The 14,811-nt window shown below is 32.4% G+C and overlaps 1 long non-coding RNA gene across 1 annotated transcript; it reads left to right on the top strand.

Moving 5' to 3' along the window:
* The first annotated feature begins 12,394 nt into the window (after positions 1-12,394).
* Positions 12,395-14,009, top strand: LOC142239426 (uncharacterized). The gene is made up of 3 exons (XR_012723025.1): positions 12,395-12,726; positions 12,792-13,105; positions 13,170-14,009. It is a non-coding gene; the product is annotated as an uncharacterized LOC142239426 (long non-coding RNA).
* The last annotated feature ends 802 nt before the right edge of the window (positions 14,010-14,811 follow it).

Raw genomic sequence — 14,811 nt, 5'->3', positions numbered from 1 at the left:
TTCTGTGGCTGTTCGGAACTCAGCTATAGGCAGAAACGACAAAGTGATTGTTCTAGATAATTGTAGGCAAGACTATGAACAGAAACGACAAAATGATTAGATAATTGTAGGCAAGACTATGAACATAAGCAGCTATTCATGTGCGACATCTGCCGGACACTGGTAGAACATTCTAGATGGCTGTAGGCAATGAAGATAACCAGTTGAATATGTGCTGTTAGATAAATTCTATCTAGATAGTTCTAGATGGTTGTAGGCCAGACTTTTCGAAATGGTCAAATCAAAAAGTACGAAATGTACATGAAAGTATTTTCCCATCACTATTGTTGCAAGAGCCATTTATATTTTGTGAAATACCAAGTGCAACTACCCAACAAGCACAAGGATGAGCATTTTTCATAGGTAACACCATATCAATTTGATTGTGAATCCTATCTTCAACACTAAATCAAATGGCCTTGCAAATTGCTTGCTTTCAACAAATTTTCCAATAGGTTTGAAGCATTAAAATGAGATTTAGTTTGAAAAGTTGTTTCTAATGTGTTGAGAAGTTGTTGCTAACGAACTCTACTGTTGAGGGCAAATACTTTGGAATTACCCAATAAACACAAACGTTTGAAAAATGCTAAATTTCAACAATTTTTCAAACATTTTTTCAAAGGATTAGGGTAATATTCAAGTTGAGAAATTGTTGAGTAAATCGCGTTCTCAACAAAAAACATTACCCTCAACAGTGAAATTCAACACATTAGCAATAATATCTCAAGTGTTATCCTCAAATTGAAATGCATCGCTACTCAATAATTTCTCAAACAATTTTCGATGCGAGTCAAATTCAAAATTAACATCGTTGCAAATACTTTTCAACCTAACTTTGTATGAATGATATCCCCACTTCAAATTGAAAGTCAAAGCCAAAATTCTATGAATTTTGTATAATTTATTCATTTTCATCAAAATAAAATATATAATAATACACTACACTACATAATACACTACAATACCAATTGATAAATAATAATCTTATTAAACATATCAACAAATAAGAACAAAAAACAAACTACAAAACTTTAAATATCTTCAACATTATTAGTAAACACTTTTGCATTGATAATTCGATTTCCTTCCTTTTGGTGTCATAAAACAGCATTAAAATTTATTAACCTGCGGGCAATTTGAAATTAGGAACGTACTGGACCGCGTGTTAGAATTGATTTCCAGCAGAAGGAATTCACAAAATATCCATTTTAAACTGATAATAGCATATGAATTAAACTGGCGATGTGATGAACATTTTCATCCAGAAGTTGTTGATTTCAACAATTTGTTGTTTATAACAATTTTAATTGGTTGCACTTGTAATGTTTCTGGAAACTTTTTCTTGTCGATAAGCCACTCATTTTTCATAGGTCAGCTTCTTAATGTTTGCAAGAATGTAGCATCCAAAGATTTTAGTTTTCTGCAAAGAGATTTAAATTTATTGACTTCTATAAAGTGTTGATTCAATTTTTCATATTGACTTACCAATTATTATAAACTATTTGAAGCAGTTCCAGTTAATTGTCCACCATTTTTTCATCGGTCAGCTGTCTAATGTTTTCAAGAACGAAGCATCCAAAGATTTTAGTTTTCTGCAAAGAGATATACATTTAGTGACTTCCTTAAAGTTTTATTTCATTTTTTATTTTCACTTACCTATTTTTATAAACTATTTGGTTATTTGTCTAAAGTTTTCCATTTTTTTAATTTCTTGCAATTGACCACGAACTTCGTTGCACAAATAAGTATTGAAAACCACATGGTTTTTTCGTTGCATTTTAGGGTAGTGTTTTGTAAAAGTTTTCTCATATTATCTTCAACACCTTTTCAAAGATTTCGTCAACATTTTGACAAATTGGAAGTAATTCGCAAACAATTTGAAGATGTATTGAAGATGAGCTATTTCAAGTCAAGTTGAATTTATGTAGAAGATTATATTTACCCTCAAACTGAAAAGTTGTTGCATTTGAAAAACGCTCATCCTGTGTTTATTGGGTATAACAAGATGTCCAAATTGCCTCTTGTTCTTGAATAGATAAAAGTGCACGACTTTAGGTTCACATAAGTTCGTTATCTGTTTTGCTTGTTGGAAGGTTTCTTTGCAACATTTTCTCCAATTCCTCTTTAAAATTGTATTCATAGATATGATTACTATAAAATAAATAGCTGTGTTCGGGGGACCAATAATGTATAATAATTTGTGACTCTAAAATATTTCGTTTAGACTAAAACACGAACAAAAAGAGATAAAAAATCAAAAATTGACAAATAAAGAAGTTAAAAGAGGGAAATATTTTGAATTGGCCGCTACTACGGGCGTGTTTCCAAAATTAAAACTGTAAAGTAAGAATTCCTATTTTCTCAGAAAAACTGTACAAAACTTAACACAGAAAGAACACCAGGGAACATAATAGACATCTCTTAATGATTTACATCTTAAGGTGGGTATTAAGTTCGAGTTTAGCCGTTAAAATTGCCATTTTTATCATCATATAATTATAAATAAATCTATTAGTCATTATGTCTTGTATGGCAATGCAATTTGTAAAGATACAGTACCAATAAAGACACAACAAAATAAATAAATAAATAAACACAATTTACTTGAAGTAATTTCTTTTGGCATAAATGTTGAATGAAAAGAGTGCAGAAACAGGCCTATTAACCAAATTGAAAATTCTTCATTTTCTTTTTTAAATTCGTAACATCATGCCCATTTTTTTCCAACTCTCTCATACATGAGCCTATTGGAAAAAAAGAGGAAACAAGATGTCTTGTTATTTCAGATAATCTTTGGTTGAGGGTAATATCTGTTTTTTGTTGAGAACGCGATTTTCTCAACAATTTCTCAAATTGAATTCTAATCTAATTCTTTGAAAAAATGTTTGAAAGCGTATTGAATATAAGCATTTCTCCAACGTTTGTGTTTATTGGGTAGCTTATTATAATTTATTTAAATAAAAATGAAGTGCTGAGAACATATTTATTACGCTTACAATTGTGAAAGATATATTGGTGAACAATTTTTGACTTTCCAAATGGAACAAAGTGATAGTTTTTCAGATAATTTTCCAGACACGCTGCATCCATCGAGAATAAACACACTGGTTGATAAACGCTGCAACTTGTAACTTACTACTTTTAACTCAACATAATAATTTTATTAATGCAAAAAATTATGTTAAATGTTAAATATATTTATAAGAATTTATAAAAGTTTAAACAAATTAATAAATATCTAAACAATCGTATTATACGATACGTAAACGAGGATTTTGTCCTCCTAGATCTCAGTATATTTGCAATAGGCAAATATCAGCTGGCTCGTAGAGGATTTCAACAAAATCTCTTTGAAAATCCCCTATAATGCCTTGTACAACTTTGGTTTTAGTACTAAAAATGCGCTTTTTGCAACTATGCCCCAATTTTCCTCGTAGAATGTGTGTGTGCGTGTACACATGCGGGTTTGTGTTCGTATTGATATATTTACAAACAGCTCTTAAATCCTTAAATCTACGAAATCTCGTTATTTTGCCAGTCCGAACTCTTGAGATTTGTAAAGAGATTTTGGTTCTAATAGCGTCCGGAATAAAGGTAGGTACTATGTTCGGTTTCCGAAGCGAAATCCCATACAAAACCAAAAATGCGAAAAACTACCGAAATATTTTTTCATTTGTGGTACTTTGTTTTTTTCGAGTTGAAAAACTGACATAAAGTGCATAGTCCCTAATTAGGTCGGCTTTAAATCCTTCCATATGTTGAGATTAGTTAGTTTCAAAACATGGCGCCATTTGTAATGTGAATTAAGAAATAATTGATTTATTCAAATGATTTGTGTTAAATTAGAATACAAAAGTGGTTCGCGTTGTTATTTAAAAATGCAATTAGATTGACGAAATAAAAATAAAGGAGTGCTATATGTATATAACATATATAACAGCATCTGGTTCTGTAGCCGTTTCTGCCACAGTAGCATCTGCCCTCACATCCCTGACACCCACAATTGCACCACTACATCAGCTACAGTGAACAACTCCAACATAGCACCCTCAACACCTGCCACGACCACAGTGGCTGTGACCGCAAATATTGTATTGCAACAACCAAATACAACGGCCGCCCAAGTAGTGAGTGGTCCCATTGGGGTGGCAGCAAATACTACTCCAACATTAGCCACTATTACTAATTCTTCAAATGCAATATCGACTGTTGCTGCCGTTAGTAATACAAATGCAATACTAATGCAATGGTGGTTTCACAATCATCCACAATAGTATCACCAGCAGCTGGATCGAATGTTGTTGTTCCCACCACTACAATGGCTTTAGCAGGAGCTACCGTGGACTTAAGTCTGGTCAGATATTACAATGACATTGAACCGTATAAATACGGCAGAGAATGAAGTTGATGTGGAGGAATGTTTACCAGGTGATGTTGTTAAATTGGATTTTGCTGGCGAAGAAGTGGCCGGGTGAAATTTTACCCCTAAGGAATGTCTTCTAGGAGTTTCCAATCGGCGACCGGTGCCCGTTGGAAACTCCGCCTATTACAACAGTACCATCATCGCTTCAGCCATCAGCAACAATAGCATTCCATCAGCGTCATATTGTAGAGATACAACCAGGCCACCATTTATCATCATCCCCTGCTAATTTAGAATTGACTAATGTTGTGCAACATAATGTTTGCACAGAACACGAAGAAGTAGAAGAAGCTAATTGTCATAATACTGCAGATGTAATCGATGAAGATTTCTTTTTTAAAATATGCTTAAAAACGATTTCGTCTTATCTCTGTAAACCCAGTGCTTCTACATTCAACACCCATTTTTTACAAAGAAATGAATTGTATTTTTTTTTTATTATTTTACCGCTCCTCGTAATTGCTCCCTTTTCTATTTGTTAAGCGAGCTCGTTTTTTGTGTGTAAGAGGCGTAAATGAATGAGAACTGAACAAAAGAAATGTTAATGCAATTTTAATTTTTAATGGAAACAACATGAAAGCTAAATATGAGAAATGATAATTAAACATTTTTAAATATAACAATATTAATGAAAGAAAGCTGATAATCCAGAAAAGAAAACATTGTGTTCTAGGGTCTTTAATTAGTGTATAAATGTACAAATTAATAAAAAATCATAATAAAATTATAATCGAACTTGTTTTATTTTTATATACCGGGGTATAAGTAATTGGGTGGTCTTATACGTTTTATACTTTTTAATATAAAATTAGTAAATTTTTCTGAACAAAGTTATATCCAAAATAAATGTTTATAGCAAATAATTAAATAATTTTTATTTAAATAGCAAAATAATTTTCTTGTATTCATCATTTGTCCAAAATGATTGCGATAGGCTGGAATGAAACGATTTAATTTCGTTGTGGCTTTTAAATTTCAGTTAGCGGCATTCTTGCATTTTATCAATTCAAAACACTGGTTGAATTTCATAACGTGACTGAAATAGTTATTGGAACTTATACATTGGGAGAGTATAACATCCTTCAGTAAACCAGCCAATTGCTTCTCAATGTATTAATTTCAGTCAACGAAGAGTCTGGTATAGAATACTAACATCCCTTTGTGACGAAATATAAGTCGGGAACAGTGACTTTGGCTTAGGAACTACCCTTGAACTTGAGTTATGGGCTTAAGTTGGTTGTTCCCCCCGATGTAACAACATTGGCAAATGAAATGGCGTTATTATCCTTTGTGGGAACCGTGGTGGTGACCACTGGATTTGAAATTGCTAGTGAGGCGGTAACAGCATGGTATTGCAATGCGATTGTGTAGATATTGTGGACATCAACGAATTAAGTTTGTTGATGAATGAGTCCATTGCTGCGCATGATGTAAAAGTTAGCATAACACCGGAATTATATGTTTTTTTGATGTGCGTTACAAATTGACGGTATCCATTTGGAAAAGCTGAAGAAGACAATGTACCACATGTTGCAAAAGCTGTTGCAGAATGTGGTAAGACACCAGGAGTAGAGCGGCTGGAGCTTTATTCTTAACAATTATTAGTGTCCAGTGCTGTATGAGATTTTTTTGCAAAACAATCCAAAAACTGGTAGAAAAACACTTTTCAAAACAATTATCATGAATGCGTGTATGTAAACAATCAGCTGCTGCGTATGTATAAGTAAAAATAGTATGACATTTGGCGATGTTGTCAATTAAATTGCGGAAAAATAAACGCGGAATAGCTCCAAAATAGCTGTTTTCTTCGTTCGAAATGTATTGTCAACACTCTCATTTTTCAACGCGAAAGAATGGTTAAGTGAAGTTTTTTTCGTGCCAACAAACATAGTACCCACCTTAACTCATAGTCTGTAAAGCGCATTAAATTGTTATTTCATTTTTTATTTTCACTTACCTATTATTATGAACTATTTGGAGTAAATTCAGTTATTTGTCTAAAATTTTCCATTTTTTTTATTTCTTCCAATTGACCACGAAGTTCGTTGCACAAATAAGTATTGAAAACCACATGTTTTTTTCGACGCATTTTAGGGTAGTGTTTTGTCAAAGTTTTTTTCATATTATCTTCAACAACTTTTCAAAGATTTCATCAACATTTTGGCAAATTGGAAGTAATTCGCAAACAATTTGAAGATGTATTGAAGATGGGCTGTTTCAAGTTAAAGGCCGGTATGCACCTCTAGCGAAAAATTTCATTCCCATAAGAAATGCATTGCTATTTATGCTAAAGAAATTTTCGGTAGCGTTCAATTTCGTAAGCTGGTACGCACCTCTAATGAAGATAACAGGGTTGTCAAAAGCATATTTTGGCAGCAAACATTTAATTTATTACAATCTTTGTGTGCGTAAAAGTTTTAAAAGGTCTGTAATAATAAAAAAAAGTTATTTGAGGAATATTTGGAACATATATTAACAATTTTTAAAAGCGATTAGCTGGTTTAAAATTTGTGTACACAGCCCTGTTTATATACCCTTCACCACTACTGTGGTACAGGGTATAACAAGTTTGTGCATTTGTATGTAAAGGTGTGTACTATGTTCTGTTTTCGAGTTGAAAACCACTTTATTTTCGCGATTACTTTTCCTTAAATAATCAAAATTGTAAATGATAACAAACATATTCCCATAATATCTTGCCGAAATTTAGAGGAACAAGAGACTGTGTATCAATTGAATTAATTTATCTGCTTTATATTGAACTGTATTAATAAAGTAACCGCGAAAATTTCAACTCGAAAAGCGAACATAGTACTTACCTTAACGCCAAGAAGGAAAAGTCTGAGACCCATTGTTTAGTATACCGATCGTCTTAGAATTAAATTCTGAGTCGATTTAGCACAGAAAGAACACCAGGGAACATAATAGACATCTCTTAATGATTTACATCTTAAGGTGGGTATTAAGTTCGAGTTTAGCCGTTAAAATTGCCATTTTTATCATCATATAATTATAAATAAATCTATTAGTCATTATGTCTTGTATGGCAATGCAATTTGTAAAGATACAGTACCAATAAAGACACAACAAAATAAATAAATAAATAAACACAATTTACTTGAAGTAATTTCTTTTGGCATAAATGTTGAATGAAAAGAGTGCAGAAACAGGCCTATTAACCAAATTGAAAATTCTTCATTTTCTTTTTTAAATTCGTAACATCATGCCCATTTTTTTCCAACTCTCTCATACATGAGCCTATTGGAAAAAAAGAGGAAACAAGATGTCTTGTTATTTCAGATAATCTTTGGTTGAGGGTAATATCTGTTTTTTGTTGAGAACGCGATTTTCTCAACAATTTCTCAAATTGAATTCTAATCTAATTCTTTGAAAAAATGTTTGAAAGCGTATTGAATATAAGCATTTCTCCAACGTTTGTGTTTATTGGGTAGCTTATTATAATTTATTTAAATAAAAATGAAGTGCTGAGAACATATTTATTACGCTTACAATTGTGAAAGATATATTGGTGAACAATTTTTGACTTTCCAAATGGAACAAAGTGATAGTTTTTCAGATAATTTTCCAGACACGCTGCATCCATCGAGAATAAACACACTGGTTGATAAACGCTGCAACTTGTAACTTACTACTTTTAACTCAACATAATAATTTTATTAATGCAAAAAATTATGTTAAATGTTAAATATATTTATAAGAATTTATAAAAGTTTAAACAAATTAATAAATATCTAAACAATCGTATTATACGATACGTAAACGAGGATTTTGTCCTCCTAGATCTCAGTATATTTGCAATAGGCAAATATCAGCTGGCTCGTAGAGGATTTCAACAAAATCTCTTTGAAAATCCCCTATAATGCCTTGTACAACTTTGGTTTTAGTACTAAAAATGCGCTTTTTGCAACTATGCCCCAATTTTCCTCGTAGAATGTGTGTGTGCGTGTACACATGCGGGTTTGTGTTCGTATTGATATATTTACAAACAGCTCTTAAATCCTTAAATCTACGAAATCTCGTTATTTTGCCAGTCCGAACTCTTGAGATTTGTAAAGAGATTTTGGTTCTAATAGCGTCCGGAATAACTCATAGTCTGTAAAGCGCATTAAATTGTTATTTCATTTTTTATTTTCACTTACCTATTATTATGAACTATTTGGAGTAAATTCAGTTATTTGTCTAAAATTTTCCATTTTTTTTATTTCTTCCAATTGACCACGAAGTTCGTTGCACAAATAAGTATTGAAAACCACATGTTTTTTTCGACGCATTTTAGGGTAGTGTTTTGTCAAAGTTTTTTTCATATTATCTTCAACAACTTTTCAAAGATTTCATCAACATTTTGGCAAATTGGAAGTAATTCGCAAACAATTTGAAGATGTATTGAAGATGGGCTGTTTCAAGTTAAAGGCCGGTATGCACCTCTAGCGAAAAATTTCATTCCCATAAGAAATGCATTGCTATTTATGCTAAAGAAATTTTCGGTAGCGTTCAATTTCGTAAGCTGGTACGCACCTCTAATGAAGATAACAGGGTTGTCAAAAGCATATTTTGGCAGCAAACATTTAATTTATTACAATCATTGTGTGCGTAAAAGTTTTAAAAGGTCTGTAATAATAAAAAAAAGTTATTTGAGGAATATTTGGAACATATATTAACAATTTTTAAAAGCGATTAGCTGGTTTAAAATTTGTGTACACAGCCCTGTTTTTATACCCTTCACCACTACTGTGGTACAGGGTATAACAAGTTTGTGCATTTGTATGTAACGCCAAGAAGGAAAAGTCTGAGACCCATTGTTTAGTATACCGATCGTCTTAGAATTAAATTCTGAGTCGATTTAGCGATGTCCGTCTGTCTGTCTGTCTGTTGATGTATTTTTGTGTGCAAAGTACAGCCGGCAGTTTTAGTCCGAATGTCCTAAAATTTGGTATGGGGTCCGGTTTCGGCTCAAAGACGATCCCTATTGATTTTGGAAAAAATCGGTTCAGATTTAAATATAGCTGCCATATATATTTTTCACCGATCTGGTCATAATTGGCGTGTATATCAACCGATCTTCCTCAAATTCCGTACATCCCAATATTTTATGAGTCTCGAAATATATGAGTCCCATATATAGCTTTCGCCCGATTTACACTCCTTTGTCCACAGAGGCCAATTTTTTGCTCCGATTTAGTTGAAATTTTGCACAGGGAGTAGAATTAGCATTATAGCTATGCGTGCCAAATTTGGTGGAAATCGGTTCAGATTTAGATATAGCTCCCATATATAGCTTTCGCCCGATTTACACTCATATGACCACAGAGGCCAATCTTTTACTCCGATTTAATTGAAATTTTGCACAGGGAGTAGAATGAGCATTGTAGCTATGCGTGCCAAATGTGGTTGAAATCGGTTCAGATTTAGATATAGCTTTCGCCCGATTTACACTCATATGACCACAGAGGCTAATTTTTTTGCTCCGATTTAGTTGAAATTTTGCACAGGGAGTAGAATTAGCATTGTTGCTATGCGTGCCAAATTTGGTTGAAATCGGTTCAGATTTAGATATAGCTCCCATATATATGTTTTTCTGATTTCGACAAAAATGGTCAAAATACCAACATTTTCCTTGTAAAATCGCCACTGCTTAGTCGAATAGTTGAAAAAATGACTCTAATTTTCTTAAACTTCTAATACATATATATCGAGCGATAAATCATAAATAATCTTTTGCGAAGTTTCCTTAAGATTGCTTCAGATTTAAATGTTTCCCATATTTTTTTATTAACATTGTGTTTCACCCTAGTCCATTAGCCGACTTAAATTTTGAGTCTATAGATTTTGTAAAAGTCTATCAAATTCTGTCCAAATCGAGTGATATTTAAATGTATGTATTTGGGACAAACCTTTATATATAGCACCCAACACATTTGACAGATGTGATATGGTATCGAAAATTTAGATCTATAAAGTGGTGCAGGGTATAATATAGTCGGCCCCGCCCGACTTTAGACTTTCCTCACTTGTTTTGTTGTAGACTTAAATAAATTTTCGGTAGCAAAAATTTATTTAAGTCTGCAACAAAAAAACAGGGCTGTGTACACAAATTTTAAACCAGCTAATCGCTTTTAAACATTGTTAATATATGTTCCAAATATTCCTCAAATAAATTGTTTATTATTTACAGACCTTTTAAAACTTTTACGCACACAATGATTGTAATAAATTAAATGTTTGCTGCCAAAATATGCTTTTGACAACCCTGTTATTTTCATTAGAGGTGCGTACCAGCTTACGAAATTGAACGCTACCGAAAATTTCGTTAGCATAAATAGCAATGCATTTCTTATGGGAATGAAATTTTTCGCTAGAGGTGCATACCGGCCTTAATGTGTTGAATTTTACTGTTGAGGGCAATGTCTGTTTTTTGTTGAGAACGCGATTTTCTCAACAATTTCTCAACTTCCATTTTACACTAATCCTTTGAAAAGATGTTTGAAAAGTTGTTGAAATTTAGCACTTATCAAACGTTTGTGTTTATTGGGATTTTTATACAGTTTTAATACTTTATCGTCAACATCATATATCATCCCTGATCTTATTACGAAATGGTAGGTACAACGACGGTAGTGTCATCGTTTGGCTCCGCAGACCAAACGCCGCCTTCAATAAAATTATGCCCGGCTTTGTTGTAGTGTTGGGAATTTTGATTACTTTTCACTACTAGTTACTACTCTATACTTTTGAATTGAGTACTCGTTACTACTCGTTACTTTAATAAAAAAATCAAAACACCACATTTGATTTACTTTTTAATAATATTTGCTTCTTTCCAAAGAGTTAAGAAGAAGGATCCATCTTATAATATATATTTGGTGCTTTTTGCATTTCGGGAGTTGACATCACTGATAAACGGCGTAACAACAACTTGTGGACAGAAAAATAGGTGTAAGAATTTTTTTTATATTCACCGGGATTTTTAAGGACTGCTTCAATTCTCTTGGACATGGATAAAATTAACTTATGGCATATCTCGACCTGTATGCACCTCTAGCGAAAAATTTCACTCCCATAAGAAATGCATTGCTATTTATGCTACCGAAATTTTCGGCAGCGTTCAATTTCGTAAGCTGGTACGCACCTCTAATGAAAATAACGGGGTTGTCAAAAGCACATTTTGGCAGCAAACATTTAATTTATTACAATCATTGTGTGCGTAAAAGTTTTAAAAGGTCTGTAAATAATAAAGAATTTATTTGAGGAATATTTGGAAAATTATTAACAATTTTTAAAAGCGATTATCTGGTCTAAAATTTGTGTACACAGCCCTATTTTTTTGTTGTAAACTTAAATAAATTTTTGCTACCGAAAATTTCGCTAGAGGTGCATACCGTCCTTGACAGTGTGTTGCACCCCAGTGCATTAGTTTACTTAAATTTTAAGTCCGTAGATTTTGTAGGAGCCTAATAAATTGTGTCCAGATCGAGTCAGATTTAGATGTATGAACTTGGGACAAAAATCTTTATAAATAGCACCTATTACATTTTACGGATTTGATATGGTATCGAAAATGTGGAAATGTGTACAAAGTGGTGCAGGGTATAATGGAGTCAGCCTCGCCAGACTTTCCTTACTTGTTTTTTTTTATCTAATATATACCACGTATGGAATAACTTACAATTTAGAAGATGATGTTAGGAAGTTTTAAGATATACGGTGTTCTCACCAAGCATGTTTTGGGGTTTGAAATGTTTTCCCTTTATAAGCACTTCAAAACGAGTCGTTTTCGCCATACTAAAAAAACAAGTTCAAAACACAAGTTTTCCTCCAAAACACGTCAATTTTAGAATGTGAACCCACATAATTTGGAATATACCCCGAATAACATACCCTATTCAAAATATATGTCAAAATATTGAAATAACCCAATAAACACAGGATGAGCGTTTTTCAAATGCAACACCTTTTCAGTTTGAGGGTAAATATAATTTTCAACATAAATTCAACTTGACTTGAAACAGCTCATCTTCAATCCATCTTCAAATTATTTGCGAATTACAACCAATTTGGCAAAATGTTGACGAAAACTTCGAAAATGTGTTGAAGATAATTGGAGAAAACTTTGACAAAACACTACCCTGAAATGCAACGAAAAAACCACATGGTTTTCAATACTACTTTGAACAACAAAGTTCGTGGAAGAAATACAAAAATGTGGAAATTTTTTAATAATCAATTGAAATTGCTTATAATAATTGGTAAGTAAAACTAAAACACGAAATGAAAACTTTAAGGAAGTCACTTAACTCAAATCTCTTTGCAGACAACTAAAATATTTGGATGCTGATTCTTGGACACATTAAGAGGTTGGCCGATGAAAAATGATAGTGGCTTATCGAGAAGAGAAAGTTTCCATAAATCAAAGTGCAACCAAAAAAACTCATCACATCGATAGTTTAATTTACATCGCATCATCGGTTTAATTTGTTATTTTGTGAATTGAAATTGCTGGAAATTTATTCCAATTATCTGGCCATCAAGTTCCTGAAAATTGCCAGTATTTTAATAACAATTTTGTAACACCAACGTTCTTGAGGAAATCACGAAGTACGTGGTCAGTTGGAAGAAATAAAATTGGTAAGCCAAAATAAAAAGTGAAATAAAAACATAATGGAAATCACAAAACTTGATTGTTTTGCAGAAAACTAAAATCATTGGATGGTATATTCTTGAAAGATGTTGGCCGATGAAAAACCGATGAAGGAAACAACAAAGAAAAGTTTTCAGAAAACTTACAAAGTGCAACCAATTAAAACAAAGTGCAACAATTCCTATATCAAGAACTTCTGGATGAAAATGTGCATTACATCAATTTACATCCCGTCATCAGTTTGATATTTTGTGATTTCCTCTTGCTGGAATCTATTCTAACACACAAGCCAGCAAGTTCCTCGATAGTAATTATTTCAAATTGCCAGCATATTAATTAATAGTTATTTGACACCAACATAATGGAGGAAATGGAATTATACATGTAAAAATGTTTAAGATATTTAAAGTTGTATTCATAGTTTTATTTATTGATACGTTTAATAAGATAATTACATTCTGGTTGGTATTATATTATTATTTTTATATATTATTAATGTTATTTTTAAGATTATTATATTTGTTAACGAAAAAAAATAATAAAATTAGCAAAATCCCTAGAAATTTAGTATTGACTTTCAGTTAGAACTAGGATTGACTTTCAAAGAAATTGTGGTTTGAAAGTATTCGCAACAATGCTAATTTTTTATTTTTCTCTTATTGAAAACTGTTTGAGAAATTATTGAGTAGCGATGCATTTAAATTTGAGGGTTACAATTGAGAAATTATTGCTATTGTGTTGAATTTTACTGTTGAGGGTAATGTCTGTTTTTTGTTGAGAACGCGATTTTCTCAACAATTTCTCAACTTGAATATTACCCTAATCCTTTGAAAAAATGTTTGAAAAATTATCGAATTTTAGTATTTTTCAAACGTTTGTGTTTATTGGGAAGTTTCATAGAAAAAAAAAGAATAAACAAACGCTTTTAAGAACATGGACATGTGAAAATAACATAAAAAATTGTTTCCCTTTGCGCTCGCGGTAATTATTTGGACATAGGTTGCATATATGTGAATTTCGAGTAAATGTGAATTTCTAGTTTCCATGGTAACTGTCAAACTAATGGTGTTTTCTTTTCCAAAAAAAGTGCTTTGCCTTAATTTTGTCTGTACAGAATGCGCATTTTTAAAATGTTGCCAGCAACCTAAAAAATGCTGTCGTTTCAGCGGGCAGAAAAGAATTCAAAAAAGGAAACAGGGCAATCGCAGCACTCTCGTTTGTCGGTGGTGCTGAAAATGCCCGCACTTTGCCTCTATGCGTGGCGCTATTTTAACAAAAGAATTCGAAGCCTTTTCGCACTTTTGCCTGTTTTTTTTTTTTTTTTTTAGAAAAGAACCTAAAAAGTACATTTTCCGGGCAAAATGCACAAAAATGCGCATTTTATACAAGAAAAGAAAACGCCATAAAACATCTCAACCCGGTGTGAACGATGAAATGTTTTGGAAAAACGAATGAGGAAAACGAGTCGGTGTGAACATAGCAATACATTGCCATCGGTAAGTATTCCACAACCCAAGTAGTACGATTGTGGATGACAGTCTTTTGTAGAAGTTGCTACGCAATCCATGGTAGAGGGTACATAAGATTCGGCCTGGCCGAACTTACGGCCGAATATACTTGTTTACTGATTGTATTTTCAGTTTCAATCAATTTTTTAATTGGATTGTACTGAAGATATTGAGTACCCATTTAA

This window comes from Haematobia irritans, chromosome 5 (genome assembly GCF_050003625.1).
Source record: "Haematobia irritans isolate KBUSLIRL chromosome 5, ASM5000362v1, whole genome shotgun sequence".
NCBI classification, from domain to species: domain Eukaryota; kingdom Metazoa; phylum Arthropoda; class Insecta; order Diptera; family Muscidae; genus Haematobia; species Haematobia irritans.
This window is presented reverse-complemented; position numbering and strand designations above follow the sequence as displayed.